Here is a 9,096-nt window from a genome sequence, read left to right as displayed (position 1 = left end):
TGTGTCTCCTCACCACTGTCCCCAGCCACCTGCCTCCTGTCCCACGAGGCCACCCCTGGTACCTGTGTCCTCCAAGCACCTGCGTCTATACCCGCTTCCATTTAAATACTGACCACAGCATTTTTAGCTCCTCTAGACCAGGACTCCTAGCTTGAGGTCAAGTTGAGCCGCAGGAGCCCTTGCACCTGCTGAGAGTGCACACAGAATGCTGGCCCTGCCCCCAGGCAGGAGGGGCACATTGGGAGCACCTGGTGTAGCCCAGCTCCTAGCTTTACAGAGGAAATGAGGCCAGAGGGGGAGGGCTATGTGCAGGGGCCCCAGCCTGTCAGGAGGAGATTCCCAGGGCCCCCCACAAGGACGGGGTCTCGGAGGGCTGACCCGGAAGAGGCAGCACCATGTGCATGACAGCCCGGCACACCTACGGGGTGAGCCCGGCCAGGCAGCACGTCAGAGGGAGGTTCTCAGCCCTCGGGACGCTTCCTGCTACCCGACCTTGCAGGGACCCAGGGGCCGCTGTTCCCTGGGGAGGAGGGGGGCGACTGGAGACAGGGTGTGGCCTGAGGTCAGCTGAAGGAAGTTGCCCAGGTCCGCCTGCCTGTGTTTGGGTCCCAGCAGCAACCTTTGGGGCCTCCTAACGCTCTGGGTGTTGGGGTCCTGTGCATGGGAGGGGCAGAGTGACGGGCCAGCCCTCGGCCTCCTCTGGTGGCCTCCTGGCTGGAAGGGGGCTCCCGGTGAAGGAGTTTGGCAGGCCTGAGGAGGTGGGAGGAAGAACTCCTTGGCGCAGGAAAGGAAAGCAAGGCACCGGCCACCACAAGGAGGTGGGAGAGGAGCCACAGAGCGTAGGCTGCCTTTGGGAAACAGAAAGCCCCAGACCCAGACGGGCAGCAGGGGCAGGGGCCCCTCCCTCGGCAGGCATGCTGGGACAGGGGTAGGAGGGTCCAGGACGGACACCTCGGAATGCGCTGAGAGTCCCACTGAGCATATGCAGATGAGGCCTGTCTGTATGTAAATGAGACCGTCTGTATGCAGATGAGGAGAGAGGGCATTCTCTTCTCAGGGTTACCATAGAACCCACGTCCACCCCCTTCCTTCAGGGCCCCAGCTGCAGGGCAGCCTGGGAGGAGGAGGCCAGGTCTGGGGCAGGGAAGCAGGCAATAGGTTAGACTTCAGAAGGACTTTCCAAAGGAAAATGGCCAGTTGTGGGAAGGAAATGGGGGATAGAGGGGCTGCTGGGAGAGTCAGGCAAAAACCATGGGGGTGGACTGTGAAAGAACGTCTCAGTCACGGGGAAACAGAGGCAGACTGACAGAAGCTTCGCGAGGGAGGCGGGAAGAGAAAGACTTCGATTGGGTGTCCGCTCTGTGCCAAGCCCCACATAGAGTGTCCTCCACTCAGTGTCCCCCAGATCTCGGTGACAACCCGTGAGGCCTTTCGCAGGTGAGGCCCCGACGGACCAGGTCACACCATGTGCAATGGCAGGGCCGGGCCTGATGACTCCATGGCAGGCAGCCACAGCTGAGGTCCTCCCTACGCCTTCCTGGCACGCAGAGAAACTGGACCGGCTCCCCCTGACCCAGCGGGAGGTGAGGGGGTCAGGGGTTGGGGGGCTGCCGGGGTGGGGGCACTGATGCACCCAGATGGGCCTGCAGAGGGCCGAGGACTGGTGGTGGCCCGCGTGGTGGGGATATTGGGGGTAGCTGAGTGGGCAGAAATCAGGGCTGGGACGCATGCCAGGGATAGTACAGTGGGGGAAACTGAGGCCCAGGGCGATCGCTCAGTAGATCCAAGTCCAAGCTAGGCCTGAACCCAAGGCACTGGGCCCCTTCCTGGGAGCACAGAGCCTGGGAGTGGGGGTGTCTTTGAGAATGGCCTCTCCTCTTCCTCCAGTGGCCCCCGGCCCCCCACGTCCAGTGGTGCAGCCAAGACCTTTGTGGGGAAGCCGTGGGGAAGACAGGCCCCTTGTTGGCCCATTCATTGCGCGGGAGGCTCAGCGATGCCAGCCGGGTACCGGCGGGCTCTCCTTCCTGGGGGTGCCAGCGGCCCCCACCGCTGCCACTGCCCGCTCCCCGGCACTGTCATTTCCTGGAGCCTCAGGGCTTTGGCCCTGGTCCCGGCTGAAGGATGGCGCCTTTCACAGCCTGGCACCAGAGTCGTGGGAACGCTGGACGGCAGCTGGGCACCGGTGCCCGGCTCTGCCCACCCCCAGCCCGGCCGACCTCAGAGAGGGGAGAGGAATCGGCTGCCCCCAAAAAGCCCCTCCAGGATGGGGCCCTAGAAATCCTTAGCACTAATTATGAATCTGGGGACAAACAAGGCATTTGCAAGTCAATTAGTGACAGAACTTTCCCAGGAAAGAGCTTCATCCAGGCTTGGCTTCAGACAGGGCCGCATGCTGGGTCATCTTGTCCCTCCCCCTGCCTCTGCCCAGGGACAGAGGCCGGAGTCCGCCCCGTGTTCTGCCAGCCCTTATGTGCCTGACAGTGCCAGAGGCCTGAGTGGGTACGAGAAGTGGAGGGCAAGGCTGTGGTCTGTTGGGGTCAGCGGGAGGTCACTACCAGGCTGCCACCAGGAGACAGCCGTGAAGAGCCCTGCTTCAGTTCCACCTATAAGAGCCGTGGCCACCTATAAGAGGTGCCACCTATAGCTGCCACCTATAAGAGAAACTGGCAGCTCCTGGCTGGAAATGCTGAGGAGACAGCTGGCCTGAATGGGGTGGCATGCGTGGGTGGACAGAAAACTAGAAGTCACTGTGAAAGGGCCAGGGGGACATGCTTCCCAGAGAGCACAGAGAAACCAGGAAAAGAGGGGACCAAGAAGAGAGACAAGTGTCCCAGGAACCTCAGCTCAAGCCTGGGAGACAGGTGGGCGGGAGGCACACAGCCCGGGGGGGGGGGGGTTTCAGCTACACCTGTGGGAACTTCAGGTGGGCTGGTCGTCATCTGTACGTGAGCTTGCTCCTCCAGGGCTGGGAGGCCCTTAGCTGGGAACCGGGCTGTCTGCTGAGAGGACCCCTTAATTGGGGAAGGAGAGGGAGGGAAGGGACTGTTTGGGGGCAAAAGCCCAGGAGCTAGCCTGCCATCTGAGGCAGATTACTGGATTACAATTAAAACGTGTTTGAAGGACCAAGCAGGTGGGCTGGTGCTAAGGATCTAATTGGGGCCTTAGGCAGGGCTTCCCTCGGGGCCTGGCTGCTGGGCTCCTAATGGTGGGGACGGGGCTTTATTAAAGGAGGCGGGGTTGAGGGGCTGGAGGGGACCGCTCCTTCACTTTGAACACCCCAGCTCACAGGGTCACCTGCTGGGAGAGGCTCCCCTACTACCCTCCCCAGGGGCCAAGATGAAGGCTGTTGTATAATGGAGTTCTGGGGCCTGGAGAAGAATTTGGGGGGCCAGGGATGAGAAGGCGTAGGAGCCCCCAGAGAGGAGACAGTGAGACGGAGTGCTCAGGGTGTCCTTGGAGTAATTATAACAGCCATCGTTCGTCCAAAGTGTTCTGCTGCGTCAAGCATTGCACAAACCACCTGACACGCTTGTTTAACCCTCACAAGACACTGTACAGGAGCCGCCCCCCCCCCCCCCCCCCCCGTCAGGGCTAGACTGAGGGGGAGTTACCTGTCTCTCGAGGGCCCAGCCCCCTCGCTGAGCAGATGACAGGGGTCCCACTGACTAGGGGTGGCTCCTTTCAGACCCTTCCTTGTTTTGAGGAAGGGACAGGTGGACAAACCCTGTCTAGACTCGGAGAGACCTCAGGCTCAGGGTCAAAGGCCTCCAGCTGTGGAAGTCCAGCCTCACCTGGGTGGTGCAGCCCCCTCCCCTGCCTCTCAGGCAGGAAGCTCACTAGGAACAGATACACGTCGGGGTTACACATCCGCACACGCTGGTCTCTCTCCTGGGAAAGCCATCCCTCCTCGTTTTCTGCTCTCTGAGAGGACTTTCGCTCCCCTGTGTCCCCGGGGCTCCCCTGAGAGTTGAGGGTTCTCTCTGGCCACCCAGAGCCTGGCTGAGAGGGTGCTTTCCACACCTTTGGGAGCTCTGGTTGTGTCTGCGATGGGAACTACGCATGCAGACCCAGCCGGGGGGGAGCTAGTCACTAGTGCTGTAGCATACCCTTCGTGCCTTTGGAGTGAAGGCATTACTCCGAAACAAATTTAATTAAATAGTAATTATTACACCTCTTTAAAGGCTGGGGAAGGACAGTGTTTAACCCCAAAGACCCCTCCTGTGGGAGGAAACAGTGAAATTTCAGTCCCTTCCCTCTGTCCGCCAGTCCTTCATCTGCTCCTGCCTCCTCCGAGGCCCCCGGGCTGGGAACTGAGCCCCCACTCTCCTCCCAGGTGCTCCACGCCGGCCTGTCAAGATTGGCAGATTGGCCCAAGAGGGTAGCACCCCTCCCTATCCAGCTGGTGTTGTGAGCAGAGCCCCTGGATTCTGGGATTCTCGCTAGCCCTGTGCAGGTGGGCGAGTCGGTGGTGCTCCTTGAGCCAGCATCTGCCCTGGGAGGGAGACAGTGATGGTCCGGCCGCTCCCCTACTGCAGCTGAGGCCGTGGTGAGTGCTGCCAGGAGAGCCTGGGGACCGCTGCCTGCCCTGCTTGCCTGGCCTGTCCCTGATCACCTGCTGCGTGTTCTCCTGCAGGCCACGCCCCTCTCTGCCCCTCAGGGTCCTATCTGGGTCATGGCTCCTCCTGCCCTTCCTATGCCCACGGCCACACTGAAGACAAAGGAGCTCTGCTCATCCAGTGGTAGCGTTCTCATCTGAGAAATGGGGGCACAGCTGTTAGCTATGTGCCAGAGCTGTTGGGGGAATCACATGAGCTAATATACGTGAAGTGCTTGGCGCACACGGGCGTGAAGCGGGGTTCGTAAATGGTGGCTGTTATTATAGTTATTAAATGGGAGGGACCCTGCAGATTGCACCAGCCTGGGGCCTGCTCCTCATTATGGCTCCGGCTGGGACTAATGAGGCCTTGTGGTAATAGCTGCTCCCACTCACAGGCCCTCTGACAAAAGCACTGCGCCTGGGGATGGGCCCGACAAAGTGAGAAGTGAATGGTGCATAATGGGACACTTAGGGGCTTAGCCCTGCCTGGGGGGGCGCTGCGAAGGCTGTGGCTCCAGGTGCTGAGGGGCCCATAGGCTAGAGCCCCGGGCAGACAGGCCACCCTTTCCCTGCTTCAATGGGGTGCCACCAAGAGCCTTCAGGTGCAAACCCAGGTCACCCCAGCCTTCGGCCTTCGCTATCAGGTACTGAGAGTCTCCGAGTGCCAGGTGCGGGTCTGCGTGTGGGCACCGGCCTGCACCCACAGACCCCGGGACCAAGGGCTTCAGGAGGCTAGTGCAGGAGATGGACAAGAATCCAAATAAATAAGTGCTATCCACTGAGTGTCAGGTGGTGATGGACGACCTGGTGAAACACCGGGTGGGGAAAGGGACCTGGAGGGCTGGGGGCAGGTGGGGCACTGCATTTTAAAGTAAGGTGCGTAGGAAGGACCAGATTCTGTTCAACTTCTCTCGTGGAAAATTTGAAATAGACACAAAAACGAGCAGACTAGCACAATGAAGCCCCACCTCGCCGCCATGGGGCTCCAACACTGCCAGTCTTGTTTCACCCACACTTCCATGGACTCTTCCACCTCCGTGGCCACTGGGGAGGCCAGCATTCCAGGCAGAGGCACAGAAAATGCCAAAGCCTCGTGCTGCTGTCTGGAGGAGCACGCTGTCACCTCAGCTTGGCCGCTCCTGACTGTGCAAACTTCCACGGGCCTCTTAACTGCTCTGAACGGCAATTTTGTCTTCTGTGTGATGTGGCGTTTTCAGGGGTGGAGTGAGATCCCTTGGGAGAGTTTCATAAAAGGAGGGCAACGGGCAGGGTCGGTGTCTCCTCACAGGCAGGTCTGGTCCCAGAGAAACTCAGTGATTTGGCAGGGCCCTTCAAACCAGAGACTAGGTGGGGCTTAGAAAGGGGGTCTGGGGGTGGTTTCCTGAACTCAGTCGAGCAGGCCCCAGTGATGGGGAGGGGGCCGGAGCCCAGAGCCTAGCCATGTTTGCTGGCCCACCCCTCACCCCCACCCCCATGGGTGGCCCACGGGTCCCAGGCTGCTGAAGCCAAGTGCAGGGCCAGAGGCCTGAATGGCCAAGTGTTCTCTGAGGATGCTTGGCCCCTATAAAGGTTCTTATCACCACCTCCCAGGCTGATTATCGCCCAGAGGGGCCTTTCCTGGGGGCACAAAGAGACCCTCAGCTCCGGTCCTCTCAGCAGGATAATGGGCTATTCACGCGGAGGGACCCCAGCCCTACACCTGGCCCTCTCAGGCAGCCGCTGCCTCCCATTGGCCCAGGCCCGCCTCGCAGAGGGGTGTTGGTGGCCGGAAGGCCGGCCCCAGCTGGAGCTCTCCTGGCGCTTCCCCCTCCTCTCCAAACGCCTGAACGCAGGGCTCCCAGTGGGGGGAGCTGGGCCGCCATTCATCCCACCCCCACTCACTCTCACTCCGAATTTCACTCCTCTCCAAGTCCTTACAGAGCGATGGGAAAATGGGAGGGAATAATTAGGAAAATCATTAGCGTCTCAAGGCCCATCTGAGAGGGATTAAGGGATTAAAGCCTTCCCCGCACTTTCTCCTACTTTAAGGTTCTAGTAGGGTGTGTTTTCAGAACTTTTTTTCTCTTCTTTTTCCCTGGGTTGGTGGATCCTTCCTTCAAAAGCTGCAAAAAGAAGTCAAGCCATTGAAGTCGGGATGGAGAAAAATGGGGGGAAAGCAGGTGTGTGGGGGAACGTCCCTTTCCAAGCTCTCCTGGGCCGCCTTGGACCACTTCAGGGGCAGAATGGGCAGGGGTGGGTGGGGGAGGGGTGCAGTGGCCAGGCTGGGCCGGAGGGGAGGCCGACAGTCCTGCTGAGAGTGGGGCTCCCTTGGAAGGCCCCTCAGGGCCCAGCCCTGCCTGCCAGGACACCTACCACCTCCTGAGTTTGCAGCCTCTCCTGTCCCCAACTGGGTCCAACTGAGGCAAGCTGGGCCAAAGGGCACCTTGTCACTCAGTGCCCTGAGGGTGGCGGTCAGGGAGGGGACAGCGAGACAGGAAAGGCCACAGCCACAAAGCCCGACCTGCTCTCACTATTTGCAGTCAGCGAGGACGCACAGCCAGCCGCTGGCCTGGAGCAGCGCACAGTCTGGTTGGGTGAGCGGATACCCACATCTCCTTACCACGCCCTGTGAGGTAGGCTGGAATGTGAAAGGGGTAAGGGGGTCTGCAGTGTGGAGGGATTAGTCCCCTGGAAGACAGAACCCCCTTTTGTTTCTGAGAGCCGCACACCTGGTAGTTTCTCAGTAATTGTGAGGCACATTGTCCGGTCCACTAGGAAACGTCATCCCCTTTTACAGAGTCTCAAGCCTCACTGAAACGGTTCCCTCATCACAGGACAAACTCGAACACTCTACTACCTGGCTGAAGGCAAAGCAGGCCTGTGGAGGCCCCGAGAGCTCTGGGCGCTGGAAAGCAAAGGTGCACATGAGCTCTCTCCAGTCTTCATGGCCTTGCACCTTCTGGGGACGGATACCAGAACCACGGCTCACACTGTCCGTCTCACGCACTCTCTGACTTCCCTGGTTCCAATTTGGGGCTGCTGGAGTGAAGGCTGCCCCTCCAGTTCCCCAGAAGCCTCAGCTAAACCTCTTCCCTCTGAGGGCCTGAGACCAGGTGGGGCTGGCCCTTCCCAAGATGGAGTCAGGCCGAAGCCCCGCCGCCCCCGCCAGCACCTGGACGATGTTAGCTGCTGCTGGTTGCAACCTGCTACAGCATCAATGACCAAGTTTATTAATGGTCTTAATTAGCAACTGCCAACAAGCAGCCCAGTGTTAATTCCAGCAATGATGGAGGCTTGCCGGGCGTGGAAGGAAGGGTGGACGTGGGATGGATGGCTCGCAGACCCTGTACAATGCTGGGTCCAGCCTGAGTGGCTGCAGAGATGGATGGAAGGGGCACCCTGCCCCCCCCCCCCCGCAGGCTCCCACACCAGGGTTCCTTGACCCCCCACGATGCAGCCACCTCATATGGTGTTGGGACAAAATGAGGCGTGAGAAATTGTGGGGCGGGGGACACCTCTGTCTGAGCCTCAGAGTCAGAACTCAGACTGCAGCCCGTGGGACGATGGCGGGTCTGTGAAAGCCAGAGTGAAATGAGCTAGAAGGGGATTGGGAACAAGCCCCACAGTGTCCTGGACACACATTCCTTGCTCTGAGGAGACGGAGATGGATGGTGCTGAGCCGGGAAGGGGACCGCGCCAGGGGGCGGGGAGCTTCTCCAGCTGAGGGCTCTGCTGCCTTGAACAGCAGGGTGGGAAAGTGAGTTTAGACCTTGCCAGGCCCAACAAAGCCCACTTCCTCTCTCGGCCTCAGAGCCGTGCTAGGCCTGCCGGGTCCTGCTTAGAGACCCAGAAACAGCCCGAGCAGACCTAAGGGGCCCTGGAAATCCAGGCCAAAGAGAGAGGACCGCCTCCAGGGCAGGGAGCTCTGGCCCACCCTCCTCTATGGACTGCCCAGAGCCAGTGCCCTTGGGGAGGGCGGGAGGGGTTGTGCTCTGAGCTTCAGGCCCTGCGTGGAGACCTGTGAGGACAGGGGTTTGGCTTCTTTCTGAGGCGGCACTCGGGGTCTCTGGGTGACTTCATAGGAGGCTGGGTGGTCCCAGGTCACAATGCTTTGCCTCAGAGACCTGGACAAGCAGTCGGTGAGGAGCAGCAGGAGGCCCCCCTCCCCCAAGGGTGGGGAGAGAGGGTGGGCAGGGCTCCTGCTGTTAATGCCTCAGCCTGGGTCCCCTGACTCCAACTTTCACCTGATAGTCTCCCAAATGCTATCCCAGGAGGCCAAGCTCCATACCCCCACCCCACCTCAACTCCCTCATGAAGGCCAGGAGGGAGAGAGGGGAGGTGTGCCATGTTGGTGGAAAGCTGGGCCAGCCCAGAAATGAAAGGCCTGGGAGGCAGCTGGGACCGCTGCCTCCTGGAGGACTGCCGGCCCCCTGCACCTCCTCCCTCCTCCGTGGGACCGCTGACCTGAACTTCCGGGACAGTCCTCACTTTCGTGGTGCCCGATTGACTTTGCCCTTGCC

The sequence above is a fragment of the Rhinolophus ferrumequinum genome, chromosome 22, assembly GCF_004115265.2.
Source record: "Rhinolophus ferrumequinum isolate MPI-CBG mRhiFer1 chromosome 22, mRhiFer1_v1.p, whole genome shotgun sequence".
Taxonomy (NCBI): domain Eukaryota; kingdom Metazoa; phylum Chordata; class Mammalia; order Chiroptera; family Rhinolophidae; genus Rhinolophus; species Rhinolophus ferrumequinum.
This window is presented reverse-complemented; position numbering follows the sequence as displayed.